The 23,680-nt window shown below is 42.9% G+C and overlaps 1 protein-coding gene and 1 pseudogene across 2 annotated transcripts in view; one reads left to right on the forward strand and one right to left on the reverse strand.

Moving 5' to 3' along the window:
• The window catches only part of Myo61F (Myosin 61F), a 366,041-nt gene that overhangs the window by 127,110 nt on the left and 215,251 nt on the right, over positions 1–23,680 (forward strand). The gene's annotated exons all lie outside the window — the stretch shown is intronic.
• On the reverse strand, positions 14,705–14,823 carry LOC136882477 (5S ribosomal RNA; annotated as a pseudogene).

Consider the following 23,680-nt stretch of genomic DNA (forward strand, 5'->3'; position numbering starts at 1 on the left):
GGCATCTCTGAGTGCATGCACCAGTGCATTGCGCGGTGCAAGGTGCAAAAGACGACTTCGCCAAGTTGACCAGAGTGCAAACCCCCACTCCTCGATTTTGAGCAATAGTGCTGTTTGTCTCTTTCCCTACACCTGTCTCGCTCGCTCCACCTGTCTCCCCCTTCCTCAGTTGCTCCGCAGCGCTCCTCATCCGAACCGGATTGAGCCGGGCTTAGCCGAGTCGTACCGAGACAAAACGCTGGTCCGAACAGAGCCGAGTCGGACCGATGCACGGTGCACAGAGCCTCTGCGGCTCGGTTTGCACGCGTGAGATTTTAGGCGTTTGACAGGCCCTGATTTAGGCATTGATAGGTTGGAATACAAAATTACTGAACCGAGTAACAATTATATTCTACCCTGCTGCCCAACAGTTCTGCTATAAGATTTGTATTTCTGCCTGTTAGAACCCATAGAAGTTACGTTACTCCCATTTAGTGATAGCAAACTTTTCAAAATATCGATATATCGGTTTTTCGATACATCGGTATTAAAATATCGATCTCATTGAAATATCGGTCTTCAAAATATCGATATATCGCCTATATATATGTGTGTGTGTTTTTAAAATATTGGTGCTAAAATCTATTATTGTAAGTCTACTTATAAATTCAACACAATGATTAAAGGATTCATTAGGTTTAATAAGTCTTGACACAGATCAGAAAACAAGTTTAAAACAATGACCAAGTAACATGACTTTTTCACTACAATGACATATTATAAAACTATTTAGAGCCGAAAGATGTTATGACTTTTTCACTACAATGACATATTATAAAACTATTTACAGCCGAAAGATGTTACGATACATAGAAAAACAGTATATGCAAGATATCTAGTAACGAGCTAATAACTTACACTGAAAAACCATATGAAAACGTATAATTTGTGTACGAAATATAACTGATAATTATCAGAGCTCTATAAAATAATAAAACATTTCCTTCCCGACTTCTTTCTCAGCACTGCAATTCAATTTGCTCGTGAAAAAATCCATGATGGTTATCTTAGGTCAATTTCCAATACCTGTTAGGTAAGCCATTTAGAAAAAGCAGCTTGGATAACATTTTGCCATTTAATCGGTTTCTCTTTTCCCTGATGGTGTTACCGGCCTTTGAAAACTGTGTCTCTGCCGGCACAGAGGTCGCTATAATGCTCAAGTATTGCCTAGCTAACGTGTAAAGCAATGCATACAAGGTATGTACGATGAATGAATTGTGATATATTCACTGTATTTACCGAAGTGAATTGAGAAATGAAAATTCAAATGTCGTAACTGTAGCATGCATATATTGAAAGGGTCTGAGAAAAAATAAAATCGTAGCCAAAAGTAGTGAATTAGACAGAAATATCGATTATTCGGGCACGAAATATCGATATCGAGAATATAACGGACGTCAAAATATGGATGTCGATGTATCGATATTTCCATCTCAAAATATCGATATTTCCGATATATCGATATTCGTTTGCCACCATCTCTACTCACATTGCATTATGGAAGAGCGGGCTAGACGACACTTTATACCAGGTAAATTAATTTGCATTCTAACCTATTACTGCCCATCATACCTGCGAACTTTACCGATTTAGGCGGGTGACTCCCGATTTTCGACAGTTTTTCCCACCTCCCAATTATTTATTATTTCTCCCGATTTTAGCTTATTTTTTGGTGAACTTCAGACATTAATTTTCAAATCCCACCATTTCAGCTTTGTACGCCAGTGGCCGGAAGTCCTTCGCTCATTGGCCGCGTTCAAATGAATCTTTTCCTACCGCTGTTTCCCACACCTGTGGGGTCGCGGGTGCGAACTGCGTCGCACAAGTGGATTTGGCCGTTTTACGGCGGGATGCCCTTCCTGACTCCAACCCTGTATGGAGTGATGTAAGCACTATTGCGTGTTTCTGTGGTGGTGGGTAGTGTGGCATGTTGTCTGAATATGATGAGGAGAGTGTTGGGATGGACACATGCACCCAGTCCCCGAGCGAGAAGAATTAATCAGAAGCGATTAAAATCCCCGACCCGGCCGGGAATCGAACCCGTGACCCTCTGAACTGAAGGCCAGTACGCTGACCATTCAGCTAATAAGTCGGACGTGTTCAAATGAAATATCGACGTTCATTAATACGAGAAATGCGCGCGAATGTGCGATGTTTATAAAACCTGTATATCGCGACGCGTACTTCGATTGACAATCTCTTGTTCTCGCGTGCTATTTTTTCGTGTTCGTTCACATCAGTCTAGTCGATTCTAGAGACTAGTCGCTACATTTGGAGTTTTTTCAGTAATTTAGTGACAGAATTTCAAAATAGCGTCTAGTGACTTTTCTAGAGATTTTAGGAGCCATTTGAATTCTGTCGAATTTAATTTTATTGATAAAAATAGTATTGCGCTTCGTATAATCTCGCGGGCGCATTATGCAATATATTAATCTATGCATTTGCTAAGTAATGGCATCTAAGTGCATAACTGACACACACGTGTGGAACATGAGTTCGTACTATTTTCGGAAGGCTTATCAGAGACCGATCATCTCCCTCATATACACTGACTGACAGAGCAAATGCAACACCAAGAAGGAATGGTCAGAACTTTATGCCAATTGCAGGGTAGACTGACGTCACTGAGGTATGCTCATGATGTGAAATGCGCCGCTGTGCTGCGCACGTAGCGAACGATAAATGGGACACGGCGTTGGCGAATGGCCCACTTCGTACCGTGATTTCTCAGCCGACAGTCATTGTAGAACGTGTTGTCGTGTGTCACAGGACACGTGTATAGCTAAGAATGCCAGGCCGCCGTCAACGGAGGCATTTCCAGCAGACAGACGACTTTACGAGGGGTATGGTGATCGGGCTGAGAAGGGCAGGTTGGTCGCTTCGTCAAATCGCAGCCGATACCCATAGGGATGTGTCCACGGTGCAGCGCCTGTGGCGAAGATGGTTGGCGCAGGGACATGTGGCACGTGCGAGGGGTCCAGGCGCAGCCCGAGTGACGTCAGCACGCGAGGATCGGCGCATCCGCCGCCAAGCGGTGGCAGCCCCGCACGCCACGTCAACCGCCATTCTTCAGCATGTGCAAGACACCCTGCCTGTTCCAATATCGACCAGAACAATTTCCCGTCGATTGGTTGAAGGAGGCCTGCACTCCCGGCGTCTGCTCAGAAGACTACCATTGACTCCACAGCATAGACGTGCACGCCTGGCATGGTGCCGGGCTAGAGCGACTTGGATGAGGGAATGGCGGAACGTCGTGTTCTCCGATGAGTCACGCTTCTGTTCTGTCAGTGATAGTCACCGCAGACGAGTGTGGCGTCGGCGTGGAGAAAGGTCAAATCCGGCAGTAACTGTGGAGCGCCCTACCGCTAGACAACGCGGCATCATGGTTTGGGGCGCTATTGCGTATGATTCCACGTCACCTCTAGTGCGTATTCAAGGCACGTTAAATGCCCACCGCTACGTGCAGCATGTGCTGCGGCCGGTGGCACTCCCGTACCTTCAGGGGCTGCCCAATGCTCTGTTTCAGCAGGATAATGCCCGCCTACACACTGCTCGCATCTCCCAACAGGCTCTACGAGGTGTACAGATGCTTCCGTGGCCAGCGTACTCTCCGGATTTCTCACCAATCGAACACGTGTGGGATCTCATTGGACGCCGTTTGCAAACTCTGCCCCAGCCTCGTACGGACGACCAACTGTGGCAAATGGTTGACAGAGAATGGAGAACCATCCCTCAGGACACCATCCGCACTCTTATTGACTCTGTACCTCGACGTGTTTCTGCGTGCATCGCCGCTCGCGGTGGTCCTACATCCTACTGAGTCGATGCCGTGCGCATTGTGTAACCTGCATATCGGTTTGAAATAAACATCGATTATTCGTCCGTGCCGTCTCTGTTTTTTCCCCAACTTTCATCCCTTTCGAACCACTCCTTCTTGGTGTTGCATTTGCTCTGTCAGTGTACATTTGTGCTCCGCTTGGTAATCCGTGTGTGTTCTTTATTTTGATATTAGGAAGGTTAAACCCCGATAAAGGCAATGCATTTTGTACCTGTATTAACCCTCAAGCACACACGGCAGATCTTTGGACGCAGACACACGTGTAGGGGTGCTTTCCACCCCACACATCATTGTATTGTAAAATATGAATTACTGAATTAATTGGAGATTTTAAGGTGGATTATGTAAGAATGGCTCTTTCTGCGGGTATCCAGCCAGAGAGGTACAAGAGCGGGGAGAGCACAGAAAAGTTATTTGTACATTTCACTAGGAAATAAAATGACCTGGGGTGGATTCCACCCCATACGCGTGTGTTTGAGGGTTAAGGACCCCTGTCTTTCTGACAAGACATTTTCTTCGTCTGACCTCATTTAAAAGACCATTTTCAGGGCTAATTCTAATGTACAGAATGTACACCTAAACCTGAAATGACGTCCGTCTATATGTCTTTTCACGAGAGTTTAATCCTGATGTAAAATGGTATGTCCACGCCTCCGCCAAAGAAAGAGTTGTGATTCGCTGAGCGTGTAGTACCGAACTCCACCCCGTCAACGTCTCGTGTTCGGACGTATAGGGCTGCGCATCGCATACGATAACAGTGCGAAGATCTGAACTTCTGAATAAACGACTAAATCTGGATTCTGTTCACTTAGTTTATTGAACACATTCAATATGGTCACTTCTGAGCGGTTTTTCTCTTTTGTGCTTCACTACACGCGATGATCCTACCTCTTTCTCTATTTCTCTCACTATTAATACTGACACTGACTACTGCTGCAAGATGCAACACCCAAATATAGTATACTGTATTTGCAACACCTTATCTCCACGCTGAACAGCTTGGGACTTTCCCTCACTACGAGACTTCCTGTATTACACCACGCCTTGTGCTTTCATTTCTCGTTATTTAATCACTATATTATTTAAAAAAAGCACATATATATACCGGTATATATGACAACCATATTTTAATTTGATTACGTACTTTTCCAAACTTTTTAAATGTAATAAACTAAAATAAAATAAAATTAATGCGACGTACGATTTTTCTTCGAGCTCGCATACAGTCGATTGTGTGCGACGGCTGCTTCTCCAATCAGCTAAATCTATGTCCACGTGCAAAGGAAAGGTGCTCCGCCTATTTGTTTACATCGGGATTAAATTCTCGTGAAAAAACGGTCTACCTGCCTTCCGAAACAGCATGGCAGCCATGGTGTTAGAGTACGTGATCGAAGCAAGCGTTGAACGGCTGGATATTTAAATTGTTTCATTCGGTTATATCTGCAGTCATTTTTCTCAATGTCTACAGAATAGCACTCTAATGCTGTGAATCGTCTACAAACAACTTTTCTGCAGTAGATTATTTTTTTTAAAAGTCCGGTTTCTTTTAAAATAAGCTCCATTAAAAAAATCACATCCCTTTCTCCAAACAATATTTTTAAGCGATTGACGATCAGTCTTATCGAAGACCAACGGATAAACATCGTATGAAAAAGTCAGATTTAAATACCAAACAGACCCTGGGAAAATGGGGCATTTATATTTCCATTTTAAAATTGATAACTGAGATGTTGGTGGTGGTGATTATTGTTTTAAGAAGAAATACAACTAGGCAACCATCCTCTACTAACACTAATCAGACAGAAGAAATGGAAGGGATCCGACACTTCGAAGAATGAAGATATCGGTCAAACGAAGACAAGGGCCACGAAGGGGTGTGAAAATGACTCTCTAGGATTCGCACCCTAATACTGTCCTACATATCCTAACCCTATCCCTAACCATGCTTCTGTTGTACTCGTGATCACCACCTGAAACAAAGCAGTTATTCTGTTGCTTGATGCATTTTCATTGTTGCTTCCAATTTTTTTTTGTTTTTTTGTTTTGTTTTTTCTAGTTGCTTTACGTTGCACTGACACAGATAGGTCTTATGGCGACGATGGGACAGGAAAGGTCTAGGAGTGGGAAGGAAGCGGCTGTGGCCTGGTGTGAAAATTGGAAACCACGGAAAACCATCTTCAGGGCAGCCGACAGTGGGGTTCGAACCTACTATTTCCCGAATACTGGATACTGGCCGCTCTTAAGCGACTGCAGCTATCGAGCTCGGTGCTTCCAAATTTGCCTGAACGAAAGAGGACGTGAGGGTGATCAGCGCACGAGTCAGATCGGTAACTTGTGCATTCTGGTGGGCAGTGTTGTTACTGTTTGGAAGATGCACGTCTTGCCGACATCTGATAACGACGTAAAACACGCGTTATCTCTTATCAGGTGTCGTCTCGTTGCATCATGAACTACTGTACAGTTATGTGCAAAATTTAAGGATAAAGCTAGGTTAGTGCACTTTCACAGTCAAGAGAAGCAGCAGACTATGCTTTTTTTTTCTTTTTTTTTTTTTTAGTTCAGAGGTGTAGGTACATACTAGGGCTCGGATGTTTACGATCTAAAAATTGGCGAAATATTATCTTAAAAATAGCTAAATATGGCCCAAAAATATATAAAAATATGACCGAACATCTGTACTTCAAACGAATTATTTTAGGCATTAGTTATTTTATATTGAAGCTATATATATATATATATATAAAACAGATGGTTTATGGTGTGGGTTACTGTAGTCACGTCCTAGTTCGTGAACCATGGGCAACGGCTGAGTGGCCTAGTAAGTGGTCCTGAGAGTCGGGATACCAGTTGCTATGGAATGGGAGTGGGCGTCTAGGGCATATTCTGAATTATGGCCCTCCTGTGCTCAGGCGGCTAGGACTATGCAATCTACCGGTGGGCCCTAACACGTTAGAGGAGAGATCCTCACTAGGACTATGTGTAAGTAAGGGTAGCTTCCTGCTTCACAAAATTTTTCATCGACCACGCCCAGAACGTTTTAAGCAAGCCTCGGATCTATGGGAGTAATGGAGTCCCACTCTCATTTGACAGGCGAGGGATTTCTTGGAAACAACATGGCGGAAAGATGAGAGATAGAACAAAACAAGGCCACAGAACTAGTTGCAAATACAGGATTGTGGCAGCGATTAGTAAATTCACAGAAGCTTGCAGACTGAACGCTGAAAGGCATAAGTCTATAATGACGATGAATGTATGTAAAGTAGAATGTCTGTCTGTCCGTCCGTCTGTTCCTTATACAAATCCATACCGTTCCACCAATCTGAACTAAATTTTGTATACTTACCTTTAATGACCCTGCGAGTAACCATATCCACAAGAAAATTTTAACTGCCCTCTCCATTCTCTATATTTAGGCCCTTAGGCACATTAACATAGGTTGATATAGAAGATTTATCGTATGAGGACGAGACATAGCTCATTTTAAAGCCTCACGACGTGAAGACTTTTTAAAGCCCTAAAACCAACCGTTATGGTGATATTGGCACCATACTACCTTTGCTCTAGGAATCCGATGATGGAAGGACCGGCTATAACCATGGCAACGTCAGACCAAGGATTCGACAGTATGTTCCGGCATAGCTGTCATCCAATATTGGTACACATGACTTACCATCTGAAAAAAAAAAAAAATGCTGTGTGGTAAGACCACCCATAGCACTCCTTTTGGCAGGGGTGGAAAGGGGATGAAATATAAAAATAATAGAAAACTACCAATATGAATTTAGAATCAATAGTTTTAGGGTCTCTGGGATGAACTGTGACACTTCAGATGCCGTTTTAAGTCCAAGTTCAGCCTCCATTGGCGTGGGGATTCAGAAGGGGCGAGAAAGAAAATGTGAGAGAAGAATGTTGATTCCATAGTTTCCGGGGTCTCTAGGCTAATGAGTGACAGTCCCAGTGGCATATGCATAGCACGACGCGTAAATACATACAGCCGACCTTTTGGGCATGAAGGGAAACTCCAGTCTCCTCTTCATATGGCTTCACATGTTCCATGAATCAGTGACAATATTCAACACAAGGGTTGGTACCACCTGTGACAATAATTCATAAACAGAAATGTTTGTACGAGAACATGCGTAACGATCTCCTCGCAGCGATACACGCTGTTCGCTAAGACACACCACTCCGTTTAATGCAGGGCCTCTCAGGGTGCATGCGCCTGGTGTATGCACTGTGCACGGTGCAAAAGACGACTTCGCTTGGTTGACCAGAGTGCAGACACCCACTCCTCGATTTGGAGCAATAGCGCTGTCTATTTCCCCACGCCTGTCTCTCTCCCTCTTCCTCACTTGCTCCGTTGCGCTCCAAATTTGAGCCGAGTTGAGCCGAGCTTAGCTGAGTAGCCCAGAGACGAAGCGTTGGTCCGAGCCGAGCTGAACGGGACCGATGCACTGTGCACAGGAACTCTCCGCCGCTGTTTGCACGCGTGAGATTTTGGGCGTTTGAGAGGCCCTGGTTTAATGCTTCACTTATTCGGACGTACCCTTTCGTGACGAGCATCTGCGTAACTGAACCTGCGTACGTACTCTCCAAAATGAATATTATTTCCTTCAGTGTGTACACCATGCTTCTGTTTTACTCAGTGGTCACCACCTGAAACAAAGCAAAACATAACATAAGCGTAATTTTTCGATCACCATGTAGTGTTTTATTGCTGTCGTGAAACAGTCAGTAACGTGTATAGTGAATGATTCTAATACTGCAGGGGATTTACATTTATGTTAGATTTAAATAACCCCCAATTATATCATGTTCAGCTTATGACTGACTTCGTATTAATTGTGTATTCGTTTTTCCGTGGGGTGGCTACCACCCTATTACCTCGGATAATCGAGAGTAGTCTGTAGTATATTAAGTTCTTGATTTTGTAGCTGTAGGAAGTCAAGTTGCTGAACTTCATGATATGAGCATCTCGAAATGTCAAGTAAGAACACAATATAGAACCTCTCAAGAGTTCAACGCTTTCTTGTCTCCTGCTAGAAGAGAGCTTTTAAGTATTTGTCTTCAGATATACTGTACGAGTAACTGTTATAAAACCACTGCCGCTTCTGGGAATTCCTGCTTATGCGTGTAATTTATCTTGAAGACGCATGCGAAGTCATTCTTGGACTGTAAGACGTACTGTATTTTCACTTATTTTTTAATGTTGAACACATTTATTAGCAGACAAAATAGGGGACGCCATACTACGAAAAACGTAAGATTAAGCCATTTCCTCAATTGTGCCGAATGTTGAAGGGCTAAAAAGCCCGGAAAGGTTTCACATTGTATGTCTTGGATAGCTCTATCGAACTGAAAAAACAAATTTCGGGAATCAGTTCCGGCCTAAATGCATTTCCAGATAAACAGCTTAAAATCACCTCCGTTTTCTTTTCGATTCAAATCTAACAAAATTAACTTATTTACACAATTATTTCTGTAATGCATTCCTTGATTCATTACCCTAAGGTGTTTTTTTTTTTATTTCTTGAAAAATGTCCACACCAAATATAGTTATAAGGGCTTAAGTGAAACTCTGCATTGACTCACATTATTTATTTATTTATTTATTTATTTATTTATTTATTTATTTATTTATTTATTTATTTATTTATTTATTTATTTTATTTTATTTATTTATTGACTTTAGCAGTGGCAAAGTTAGGGCTCATGGGCCTCTCTTACACTTAACCACATAATTAATTTACAGATAATACATATATAAAAGAAATGTACTATTCTATCATAAAATCAAAGATAAGCTAAAAATTACAGATTTGGACAACATATAATGAAGAAAGAAACCAGAGTTCAACAAATAAAATAGAATAAAATTCGGAGCGTAAAGATAATGAGAAAGAGACGAAGTCATAATGAAAAAGATACAAACTGGAAAAATAAGCAATGCATAAAGAGAACACAATAAGTAATAAACTAAATGGAAATATAAGTATGGCCATAAAAGTGATCTATGTACACTGACTGACAGTGACAATGCAACACCAAGGAGGAGTGGTTCGAAAGGGATGAAAGTTGGGGAAAAAACAGACGGCACGGACGAATAATTGATGTTTATTTCAAACCGATATGCAGGTTACACAATGCGCACGGCATCGACTCAGTAGGATGTAGGACCACCGCGAGCGGCGATGCACGCAGAAACACGTCGAGGTACAGAGTCAATAAGAGTGCGGATGGTGTCCTGAGGGATGGTTCTCCATTCTCTGTCAACCATTTGCCACAGTTGGTCGTCCGTACGAGGCTGGGGCAGAGTTTGCAAACGGCGTCCAATGAGATCCCACACGTGTTCGATTGGTGAGAGATCCGGAGAGTACGCTGGCCACGGAAGCATATGTACACCTCGTAGAGCCTGTTGGGAGATGCGAGTAGTGTGTGGGCGGGCATTATCCTGCTGAAACAGAGCATTGGGCAGCCCCTGAAGGTACGGGAGTGCCACCGGCCGCAGCATATGCTGCACGTAGCGGTGGGCATTTAACGTGCCTTGAATACGCACTAGAGGTGACGTGGAATCATACGCAATAGCGCCCCAAACCATGATGCCGCGTTGTCTAGCGGTAGGGCGCTCCACAGTTACTGCCGGATTTGACCTTTCTCCACGCCGACGCCACACTCGTCTGCGGTGACTATCACTGACAGAACAGAAGCGTGACTCATCGGAGAACACGACGTTCCGCCATTCCCTCATCCAAGTCGCTCTAGCCCGGCACCATGCCAGGCGTGCACGTCTATGCTGTGGAGTCAATGGTGGTCTTCTGAGCGGACGCCGGGAGTGCAGGCCTCCTTCAACCAATCGACGGGAAATTGTTCTGGTCGATATTGGAACAGGCAGGGTGTCTTGCACATGCTGAAGAATGGCGGTTGACGTGGCGTGCGGGGCTGCCACCGCTTGGCGGCGGATGCGCCGATCCTCGCGTGCTGACGCACTCGGGCTGCGCCTGGACCCCTCGCACGTGCCACATGTCCCTGCGCCAACCATCTTCGCCACAGGCGCTGCACCGTGGACACATCCCTATGGGTATCGGCTGCGATTTGACGAAGCGACCAACCTGCCCTTCTCAGCCCGATCACCATACCCCTCGTAAAGTCGTCTGTCTGCTGGAAATGCCTCCGTTGACGGCGGCCTGGCATTCTTAGCTATACACGTGTCCTGTGGCACACGACAACACGTTCTACAATGACTGTCGGCTGAGAAATCACGGTACGAAGTGGGCCATTCGCCAACGCCGTGTCCCATTTATCGTTCGCTACGTGCGCAGCACAGCGGCGCATTACACATCATGAGCATACCTCAGTGACGTCAGTCTACCCTGCAATTGGCATAAAGTTCTGACCACTCCTTCTTGGTGTTGCATTTGCTCTGTCAGTCAGTGTACATGAGTAAGTAGCTAAATATTATGTACATTACACTATAATAATAATAATAATAATAATAATAATAATAATAATAATAATAATAATAATAATAATAATAATCACACAACCTATCATATGTCATCATACACACGAAACAATCAGCGGTATTCAACAGGTAATCTCTGCATGCAGTCTTAAATTTCGATATTGAGTTTGAGTTCCTGACAGCAGCTGGGAGTGAATTCCAAAGTCGTGACCCAGCCACAACGAAGGATCTGTTATATATTGAAGAGTGGTTGACGGGAATAGCGAGGGAAGTGCCAGATGTAGTGTTATAATTATGGAATTAGTGGTAGAAAAAGGCAAACTGCTAATCTAATCGACCGGATAACTATGACTAAGAAAAGAATTGCAATTTTATGGAATAAATAAAGAATATATTATCATACTTGATTAATTATATTTTACTTACCCAAAATTCGAGCTCATATCCCTAGGATGTTTTCAACATTGAGTTGCTTGACTGAAGAGCTAGAACTGTGGTGGTGGTGGTGGTGGTGGTGGTGGTGGTTTTTAGGAGAGGAATTGTGAATTGTAATTGTGACAGGTTTTACTGACTACATATATACAGTGGATAAATAATGTCGGAAGTTACACTGATCTACAAGGTATCTTCAGGTTTATACACGAATGTTGACGATGTGGGAGTCCTGAGACGCGCAACTCCGATTTCCTCTCAAAAATCAGTTTCTCCCAAGAAAGGTACAGCACTTTTCCCTCCCAGTTTAACGTTGGGGGTTACTGGACATAATTGTAACATTGACCATAGTCTACTTCCATTTTTTGTTTCGAAAATTCCCTCAAAGTCTTCCTTGGGATTTAATGTTTACAGTTAATATGAATTTGTAGAAAACTTTTAACCGCAAAGTGTTTCCTACTGGATGAGTATAATGCTCGCGTTTGCGTAGTTCCGCTGTTTTGCTTCCGAGTCAAACCATCACCCACTCGAGGAGCTTTGGGAATCTCCCATGTTTCTAGGGATCTGGGAGGTTCTCCTATACAAAATTCCTCAAAGTGCCACATTAATTCATGTCTGTTTTAATGTTTATATCTACATTTACATATCCTCGCACTACGACTTCTATTTAAATAATTTCAGCCCTAATACAGATGCAGATCTGGCCCGTGCAGGTTTCTATAGTTCATTCCATGTTAAGAAAACAGTATTGCTCTTATGAGAACAGGGTTGCCATATCGAGCGGTTCTGCTCAACTGCATCACGGGCCAACAGTGGCGCACACATTTGTGAAACTCGGCATTCAATTTCAAGATAAAATTGAGAAGAAACTAAGCTGCAAATTATTTTTACGGAATCTAGGGTTTAGGTTCTTACAGCAAGAGTAAAATACTGCGCATACAAAACTTCAGTACTGAAGTTCAAGGCAAATTGGGGTAGAAAATAGACAAGACAGTGGTTATAGGTTCGGTGGATGGGGGAGGCAGTTAATTACATTTAATACATTTGTCCACGGAACGCCACGTATTAGTGTGCCGTCGTATCGCCCCACGAAAAGAATGGTAAAAATGGTATGCGCTAGTGAAAATGTGTAGAAAATAAAATGCGCGTAAGAGACAACAGCTAAATAACAAAATCAAGCACATATAAAAGTAATAGCGAATTTCTTCATCAGTGCAAGTCATGCCGTGATGTATCACTGCACAACACATCAATATCTTCAGTAACAACTGCTGTTCGGTTCAAAAATATAAGAACACACACTGAAATAAATGGATGACTTCTCTTCAACAGTGATAAGCTGCCGGTGATTCATAGAGTAACGGATGATGCGTTTTATGTACCAGAAGAACTCAGAAGGAACATAAAGAAAATGGCTGATCCCGCCATTGTACTTCTTTCCCGCAATTTTCTTTGTGAACTATTAAATGTTAGGTAGTTATTTTAATGATTCACGGGGGAAAAGCCTCATTTTTCTTTCTTTCATAAAACAATATAAAATACGTTATAATATCCCTTAATCACGAGTGATTACGGGTGTCTAACAGGGGGTGCGTTCACTCCTTATAGGTTCATAAGAGCAGTACTGTTTTATTAACATGGAATGATCTACACGAAGGGTGGCTGGTCGTTTCTACACTGGCATGCTACACACTGAAATACAAAAGCAAGTACAGTAGTGATATGCAGGCATATGAGAACACGAACAGTTTCTCTGGAACTGGCAGTCCGTGAAGCGTCGCGTCGCGGTGTTGTAACCTGAATTACTTCATCATAAGTGCCTTGTATGGAACGGCCTTCATGTTATACGGTACTTTCATCAAATTAGATCGTTGGAGCAGTGGCATGTGCGGGTTTGAATACTACTCTAATCCCCCTGTTTGTTCATAAAAGTTGGTAAATATCAAACGTACTATTTTTCCCATGGACTGAATCATAATTTCTAATTTTTTAACATGCATGGACACTGCCATTTAGGTGGCAGAGGTGGGATCCCTCGCTCAGTCTCGCGGAAAAACCAACCCTGGAATTTAAACGGATAATGACATTTATGTATTTACCGTATTTTCTTATTTACCATAAATCATACAGACTTTATGGATGCTCTAGTGAAAAAGACCGAGCTCGATAGCTGCAGTCACTTAAGTGCGGTCAGTATCCAGTAATCGGGAGATAGTGGGTTCGAGCCCCACTGTCGGCAGCCCTGAAGATGGTTTTCTGTGGTTTCCCATTTTCACACCAGGCAAATGCCGGCGCTGTACCTCAAGGCCACGGCCGCTTCCTTCCAATTCCTAGGCCTTTCCTATCCCATATGTGTCGGTGCGACGTAAAGCAAAAAAAGTGAAAAAGAGGCCCAATGCACATAAGATGCTTCACAGACTTACTAAGTTAATATTTGCGGAGCGAGTTGGTCGTGCGGTTACGGGCGCGCAGCTGTGAGCTTGCATTCGGGAGATAGTGGGCTCGAACCCCACTGTCGGCATCTCTGAAGATTGTTTTCTGTGGTTTCCCATTTTCATACCAGGCAAATGCTGGGGCTGTACCGTAATTAAGCCCACGGCCGCTTCCTTCTCATACCTAGACCATTCCTATCCTGTCGTCGCCATAAGACCTATCGGTGACAGTGCGACGTAAAGCAAAGTGTAAAAAAAAAGGACCGAACTTAGGTAATATTTACAATAACTACATTAATCACATATTTACATTCGTACAGTTATTCATTCGCTCGATAACACGTACACCCAGTTTCACTCCCGTTCATGAACACAGAGATTTACCACGCCTTTTTTTACAATGGTTTGTAAAATGCGTTAGAGGCAAGGCTTTTATTTTAGACGGTAGGTCATTCCAGAGTTGTGAGAAGCAGCCGTAGTAGTAACCGGGAAAGAAAATCGAGCGAATGGTACGTGGTGTTCCCAAGCGGTCACCCATCCAGGTACGGATCGCACCCAATGTTGCTTAACTTCGGTGATCGGACGAGAACCGGTGTATTCAACATGGTATGCCCGTTATCGTGTTATATTTCTTCTTCTTCTTCTTTTCTAGCCTATTTCAATCCACTGCTGGATATAGGCCTCTTCCATGTGCTTCCATCGTCTTCGGTCTTGAGCCACTTGGAACCAGCGTGTTCCAGCCAACAGCTTTATGTCGTCGAGCCATCTCTTCAGTGGTCTTCCAATGCCTCTCTTGTGTCCCCATGGTCTCCAGTGAACAATCCTAGAGGTCCACCTGTTGTAGTCTTGTCGAGCTACGTGTCCTACCTATTGCCATTTTAGTTTTGCTACTATCTCTAGGATGTCTGTTACATTAGTTCTTCTCCTGATGTCCTCTGAACGTATCTTATCCCTAAGGCTGATCCCTAGCATCTGTCGCTCCATGGCTCGTTGTGTTCGCTGAAGCTTGCGAGCACTTTCCTTCGTCAGAGTCATCGTTTCCAGACCGTAAGTTGTAACTGGCAGCACGCACGTATTATAAACCTTGGTCTTCAGGTTAATTGGAACATCCTTGTTAGTGAGGATGAATCTTAGTTTTCGGAATGCAGTCCAACTCATACCTATTCTGCGAGGAATTTCTGCACGTTGGTTGTCTTTTCCAAGTTTTATCTTGTGTCCAAGATAGATGTACTCATCGACAGCTTCTATATATTGGTTTCCCGTTTTAAGTTATATTTACGAACTTTAAATAGTTTTGTTTGCTGCAGTTACAAACCGGCGCACTGTATAGAAAGCATCGATTTTAATAGAACTGATTACAGTGGAACCTCGTTTATCCGGCTAAAATGGGACTAGGTCCGGTCCGGATGTCAGAAAATTGGGTTAATTCCAGAAATTGCACGTTCAGCTTACTTCAACAAAACTGTCAACAGTACAACGCAAAGGACGTACCCTATTTAAATTTAACAATAAGTGCAAATAGAGTAGTAGTGTGGGTTACTGCAGTCACGTCCTCATTCGTGAACCATGAGCAACAACCGAGTGGCCTAGTAAGTGGTCCTTAGATTTGGGGTATCAGTTTCTGTGGAATGTAAGTGGGCATCTCGGACTTCTTCTGAGGCATGGCCCTCCTTGTACTAAGGCGGCAAGGACTGTACAATCCATCAGCGGTCTTTGAACCGTTAGAGGAGAGATTCTTTCTAGGATTATGTGCAAGTAGAGCAGAATCCTTCTTCACAGAATTGTTGACCGAGCACGCTCAGCTTTGGACCTGTGAGAGTAATAGTCTCACTTCCATTTGACAGGCGAGGTATACCGTGGAAACAACTTGGTGAACGAAATGGAATTTGATGGGTATTATCAATATTAGTAATGGCTCTTATGGAAGAAATGAAGTAGAACTGGCTGAGTCAGCAAAGGCGATAGTCTGGGTATGTTAAGAGTTAGATATAATTCGGGAAAGGGGAGATAACATTGAGGAAAAAGGAGTTTGTAACATGTTCTTTACAGTATATGGTTCACAGCACGTTGCAGATGATGCGGGAGACGTCCGATATAAATCGCCTCACTATGTGTGAATCTTGCAAACTCATGGTTCACGGCGTCGGCAATGTACTCTCGTGGTCCAACCCCCCCCCTCCCCCCCGTGCAATGGTTCTTTCACTTTGTAGGTGAGGTCAAAATCGCACGGAGACAGGTCGGGTGAGTATGGAGGATGTTCAAGCACTTCCTTCCCCCAACACTGTTCTTGCCTCGTCGCATCCATTCTGCACGGAGCCTGACTCATTACTGCTGTCCCATCACCCTGTGCGTGGTATTTGCCCAATACACAGTCATCTCGTGCTGTGCCCGTGTACTATGAGTGCCATGCTTTCCAGGACGCATGGCAATTTTATGGTAGCACCCTTCAAAAGTGAGGGGGGGGGGGGATAGTTTCCCTGACTTACGCTTCAACCCTCGTGTTTCATGTACAGTAGGACCACAGTAGTGTAGTAGTTTCAGTTTTTCGTGTTCGTTATTTTAGTGTGTACAGTTAGACAAAACCGCGGTCGCAAAGTGTGGTAAATAATAATAATAATAATAATAATAATAATAATAATAATAATAATAATAATAATAATAATAATAATAATAATAATTATTATTATTATTATTATTATTATTATTATTTGCTTTACGTCGCACCGACACAGATAGGTCTTATAGCGACGACGGGATAGGAAAGGTCTAGGAGTGAGAAGGAAGTGGGCGTGCTGTGAAAATGGGAAACCATGGAAAACCATCTTCAGGGCTGCCGACAGTGGGGTTCGAACCCACTATCTCCCGGATGCAAGCTCACAACTGCGCGCCCCTAACCGCACGGCCAACTCGCCCGGTAAGGAAAATATTGGAAAGGTTTTGAGAATTAAATCTGGATAGAACTCTTATGTCAGAACTTTTCATAATACAGCAGGCTTTCACAATTTTCTTGAGGATGCCCCCGCATGTCTTGTTGACATAATTGGGCCTGAAATTTCAAGAAATGATGCAGATTATCGGAAAGCCGCTTCCATTAGTGACAGAGATTCATATAGTCGTAATATTGAAAGATGCGTTGTGACAGTTCTTAGAGGAAAGTCAGTTTACTGCCTGTCTGGGTGGAGAAAAGGGAGTAGAAGGTATGATTGCCATGGAAACAAGGGCGGACCCACAGCGGTTGTCATGTAGATAAGCCTGCTGGCTGGCGTTGTTGCTTTGAGTTGCCAAACGTCCCACTTCTGAGATACATACAACAGAAGTGAACGAACAAGTGAGCCATGAAATGAAATGGCGTATGGCTTTTAGTGCCGGGATATCCCAGGACGGGTTCGGCTCGCCAGGTGCAGGTCTTTCTATTTGACACCCGTAGGTGACCTGCGCGTCGTGATGAGGATGAAATGATGATGAAGACAACACATACACCCAGCCCCCGTGCCATTGGAATGGACCAATTGAGGTTAATCGAACCCGGGACCCTCTGAACCGAAGGCCAGTACGCTGACCGTTCAGCCAACGAGTCGGACAAGTGAGCCATAAGCGAATGGAAACGAGAAAGGAATGCAGGAATGTGGCAACACCGTGCAATGATCCACCCTCAAGTCCTATCTGTCAAAATTCTTCTTTTAATATTACGGGTATAGCAAATAGTGACTCCTACACTTTTTTAGAGTATGAAAACAAGTAATTTAAGTTATTGTACCTGAAGTCTGTGAAGCTTTATACAGCAGTCTCAAGAAATTGGTAAAGGTACGAAATAAAGAAAATCTTCATTTAACCTAGTTAGGATAATATTTTGATGATTTACAGGTGATTATGGAAGGTTGGGTTATTCAGCGAGGAGCGAAGCTGGAAATAAATGAAACTACACTAGAACATAGCTAAAAGAATATAATGCAAAATTAAAAATACCGTATATAGAACCTTCCCTTGCTATATGATAGTCAATTTTTTGAGAAGAAATAAGAAAGCATCATACTTCGCGCTACGAATTTGCATGCTCTAATTGCGTCTTCACGCATGTGCGGACCCAAATGTTAGCGGAAACACGAAAAGTTAATGAAAAGTTTCATTCATAAAAGTTAAAGATATTTTGTTTATAAACATGGCCGAAAAGTTTGTTTATTAACAGTAAAAAATGTTCGTGGCCACTTTCGGCCAACTCATGAACACAAAATATAGTTAAATTGTATTAAAATACAGATAAAATTACCGAATAAAATAGCTTTAAAAGAGGCTAGATGAACTCGTCGAGCTCCGATAAATTGTCTTTAGCGAGTAGAGCACAATGTTCTGACACAAATAATTGCTATTTTACCCTCTGTCTTGCGCGGTCTCACGTACGCCTAATGAGCTTGTAATGTTGGGAAGTCTGTGTTTCGCTGACACGTGAAGCCATTGGCCGCTTTTTTATGTTCATCGCGTTGTGCATGTGATCTTAAATCAAACAATTTTGATTTTATTTCATATTTACAGTATTTGCAATATGCTTTAGTTTTATCATCAGAAACAGGTTGAAGCTACCCTTTGAATTCCGCCCAAGTTTCCCACTCCCTTCCATACTGTTGCGTAGCCTATACTTCGGAGGCATTTTTATTCTTTATGAAAACAACACTACTACTTAACACTTACAGTCGTATACTTCACTAATTTAGCAACTGCACTGGTTTAAACTGTCTCAATCTGAATATGAGACTCTCAGCCAACCAGAAGATGGAAGTCAGGAATTTACCTAGTGTTGGACTGGTTGATAGCCTGCAGTGATGCAATGTAATCCTAAAACCCGAGTGTAACGGGCGTTTTAATTAACCCTGTACTGCATGAATTAATTTTCGTTTTCGTTTGGTGAAGAAAATGTCAAGCTTTAATGTTCAACATACGACCAGTGTTTTAAATGTACCAGCAATTCTTAACTGGGGCTAATAGCTTAACACTCGTATGTGATGTGGATTGCCACAGTGAAATATATATATATACGATTTTTCACGGTTTTAAGCTAAGCTTTTAACATTCAAAGACCGAACATTACTACCTACTGGCCATGGGTACGTACTGCGGTACAACTTGCACGACCGTAGGTCGGTAATGTCTTTATATGCTTATAGTCAATATGGCATAATATATTCTGGAATTTACACGTGTTCGAGAGGATATAGTCGTGAATTTATTTTGTTATTACTTCGTTGATTACCATTAAATATTTTAGTATTAAAGGGAAATTTATGTATATTGTGATTATGTTTAAATAGTCATCATCATCATCATCTGTTTACCCTCCAGGTTCGGTTTTTCCCTCGGACTTAGCGAGGGATCCCACCTCTACCGCCTCAAGGGCAGTGTCCTGGAGCTTCAGACTCTTGGTCGGGGGATACAACTGGGGAGAATGACCAGTACCTCGCCCAGGCGGCCTCACCTACTATGCTGAACAGGGGCCTTGTGGAGGGATGGGAAGATTGGAAGGGATAGGCAAGGAAGAGGGAAGGAAGCGGCCGTGGCCTTAAGTTAGGTACCATCCCGGCATTCGCCTGGAGGAGAAGTGGGAAACCACGGAAAACCACTTCCAGGATGGCTGAGATGGGAATCGAATCCACCTCTACTCAGTTGACCTCCCGAGGCTGAGTGGACCCCGTTCCAGCCCTCGTACCACTTTTCAAATTTCGTGGCAGAGCCGGGAATCGAACCCGGGCCTCCGGGGGTGGCAGCTAATCACGCTAACCACATGTTTAAATAGTACAATACAATATTAACGGCAAAAATAAAACATTAACTTGAAATAATTGAGTAAAAATCTTAACACGATAGATTGATTCTCTCGCCGTGAGATTAACACTAATTTTGTTGAGATTTTTTTTTTTAGTAGATAATTATTGTCTGGTAAGGTTTATAAGTCTTCAAGGGTACGTGTGATTCATGTTTTTAACCTTTCCCCTCATATTGGCGTGATTTTCGTCATGTTTAGCTGAAACTAATCGAACTCCTTTTGATTTTGCAGAATATATGTTTAATTGATTGTACAGTTGAAGGTGTGCCGTAAAACTACCTCTGTCTACAATATTTATCCATGTATACAGTTGAAAAGTTATTTGTTGCCTAATGGCAACAGTGTGCAGTAGAGGGTTAATAACCGTTGCACCATTTAATCAAAGGTAGCCTCTAAGTTGAACATGCAGTACGACTTGTGTGTCATTCGCCGTGAATATTTACAAAAATCCATTAATTATTAAAGAAAAGCATTAAAAAGGGAGATAGTCCAACTAGCTCACGTAACGAAAATTTATAGCTAAAAATGTAGCTAATAGCTAAACTCAAATTTTGTAGCAAATGGCTTTTCAGAATTGCTAGAACTAGCTATAAAATGGCTAAATTGGTAACACTGTTGATGGCTAACCGTGCTTATTAACAAAGATGACGAAAACATGTTGGTGTGGACGCATCCTTCGACAGGGGAAGTGTTCCCAACATTGCTAGTTAATATGAACCACATTATCTACCTGCCATGTCAAGGAAAACGGCTGACATCGAACCCACCAACTTGAGATATGCTTTATGTGTTGCTGAACATTTTTAAAAAAATAGTGTTTGTCTCTTGGAATCTTGCGTGAAAGCTAGGGAATGAGACAGTTCATCATGATGTGGGATGTCTCATTGCGGGACATGATGATGTAAGCGTGATTGAGCAACGGAAGGAGAAGAAACTGTCTTTTCTTGTAAGTATTAAGTAATGTGGAATTATATAGAAACCAGGAAGATGAAGACGTTTTGTTACAGATGCTGCGTCGTAAATAGCGGTCCTTAAAGTGGATCAGGATGAGCTGGTTACGCATACGGAAGAGAGAAAACGAACAGATTATATTTTATTAATATAATAATAATAATAATAATAATAATAATAATAATAATAATAATAGCTTCCTCTGTGATTTAGAGGTCGTGTGTCGGCCTCCGGGTCCCAGTTTCGCGGGTTCAATTCCCGACAAAGTCGGTCAAATATTTGATGAGAAGGAAAATATCCAGTCAACACGATGCCGGCATGTAAAAGATCTCGGGTGATACTTGTGGTGTTTGTACGTGTATGTTGAGTCCTCAGCCCGGAGGCTGGTTTGCAACTCACCAGCTCCGCCATCAGCCTTCATAGGTGGCCCAGGCGTCGCTAAAGAGGCGTACTACGGAAATGTGGAATGACAGTTTTCCGTTGATTTCCTCACTGAGCCAGACGTTGCTATTTCATATCAATCTGCCAAGCCCACTAAACATTTGAGCAACATTTTCACACCATTCTTAACAGGGACTGGCCCCACAAGGAATGGTATTACTAGCATCGGTTATACCCCAGTCACTTTCATATTGTCAAAGCCAAGGACGAGACTGAGAAAGGTCCATGAAAATAACAAAATTGCTCTAGCCCTCACCAGAAGACATCGTGCACTGTAAACACTAGGTCTTGCCAGCAAAGGCATATTTTGTGTTTATGCGACAACATTAATTAACTGGAACTCGACCGGACGAGTTGGCCGTGCGGTTAGAAGCGCGCAGCTGTAAGCTTGCATCCGCACTGTCGGCAGCCCTGAAGATGGTTTTCCGTGGTTTCCCATTTTCACACCAAGCAAATGCCCTTTTCTATCCCATCGTCGCCATTAGACCTATCGGTGTTGGTGCGACGTAAAGCAACTAGAAAAAAAAAAGAACTGGAACTCGTCAGTAGATTTCCAAGAGTTCCACTTTCTCTGTTAAAATGTTACTTGCTTTACGTCCCACTAACTACTTTCACTGTTTTCGGAAACGCCGAGGTGCCGGAATTTAGTCCCGCAAGGGTTCTTTTACGTGCCAGTAAATCTACCGACACGAGGCTGACTTATTTGAGCACCTTCAAATACTCAAATACCACCTGATTGAGCCAGGATCAAACCTGCCAAGTTGGGGGTGAGAAGGCCAGCGCCTCAACCGTCTGAGCCACTCAGCCTGGCAGTTTGTCTGTTATTGGGTAGAATAAAACTTAAGAACAAAAGTGATACGTTGGCAGTCTAAACGGCATCAAATTTAATCGTCTGCAACACTGTAGCTGACGCTATAGATACTTCTTATCCGTGGATCAGGCGGCAGCGCGCCGGCCTCTCTCCGCTGGGTTCCGTGGTTCAAATTCCGGTCCCTCCATGTGAGATTTGTGCTGGACAAAGCGGAGGCGGGACAGGTTTTTCTCCGGGTACTCCGGTTTTCCCCGTCATCTTTCATTCCAGCAACACTCTCCAATATTTCATTCCATCTATAAGTAAGAGGAGTGCCACAGGCTTCGGCAGCAGACACAATTCCTATCCTCGCCGCTAGATGGGGTCTTCATTCATTACATTCCTGACCCAGTCGAATGAATGGAAACAGGCTGTGAATTTCCAGTTTTTATTATTATTATTATTATTATTATTATTATTATTATTATTATTATTATTATTATTATTATTATTATTATTATTATTATTATTATTAAGAAGTGTAGCCCACCCTACGGTCTAAGGGTAGCATGCCTGTCTTTCATCTGCAGGCTCTGGGCTGAGTTCTCGGCCAGATCAGGGATTTTTACCTGGAGCTGAGGATTGATTCGAGGTCCACTCAGCCTTTATGATTACATTTCTGCCTGTGAGATAGCGGCTGTGCTCTCGACTAAGCAGAATATTCCGAGCCGTCAGTGGAATGACATTTGTAGACGAATAAGCTTGGGCAGAGCTTTTAAATGTATTTTTTTAAAACCGTAATATTTATGAAGATAAAGTTGGAATTCAAGGAGTCAAATTGGGGGAAATATTCTTTTATAGGAAGAGGAATTAGAGGCATATGCCCTGTGGATTTGGAATAGTGTGGTTAAGCCGGACAGATACGGTCACAAATTAGTAATCAGATAAATAGAAAAGAGAGAAAAAATGAAATACTGTCAAAACCAGAAAGTTGCACTGACTCGATCATGTGATCCGAAGAGAGAAATATTATCTACTGCAACTGACCATTCAAGGGAAGATACAAGGCAAAAAAGGCTGGGAAGAAGGTAGATTTCTTGGACTGATAATCTGAAAATTAATCCCAACTGTTCCACTGTTCAGCTGTTTCCAATTCTTTGAATTTTTTTTTTTTTTTTTTCAAGATAAATGTTCGATAGTGTTCCGACTTATTTTAAATAATTTCTAAAAGAACAGGGAATCTTCCACCATCGAGTGAGTTGGCCGTGCGGTTAGGGGCGCGCGGCTGTGAGCTGGCATTTGGGAGATAGTATATTCGAACCCCACTGTCGGCAGCTCTGAAGATGGTTTTCCGCCGTTTCCCGTTTTCATACCAGGCAGATGCTGGAGCTGTACCTTAAGGCCACGGCCGCTTCCTCCCCATCCCTAGCCCTTTCCTATCCCAACGTCGCCGTAAGACCTATCCATGTCGGTGCGACGT

Source organism: Anabrus simplex, chromosome 10 (genome assembly GCF_040414725.1).
Source record: "Anabrus simplex isolate iqAnaSimp1 chromosome 10, ASM4041472v1, whole genome shotgun sequence".
Classification (NCBI taxonomy): domain Eukaryota; kingdom Metazoa; phylum Arthropoda; class Insecta; order Orthoptera; family Tettigoniidae; genus Anabrus; species Anabrus simplex.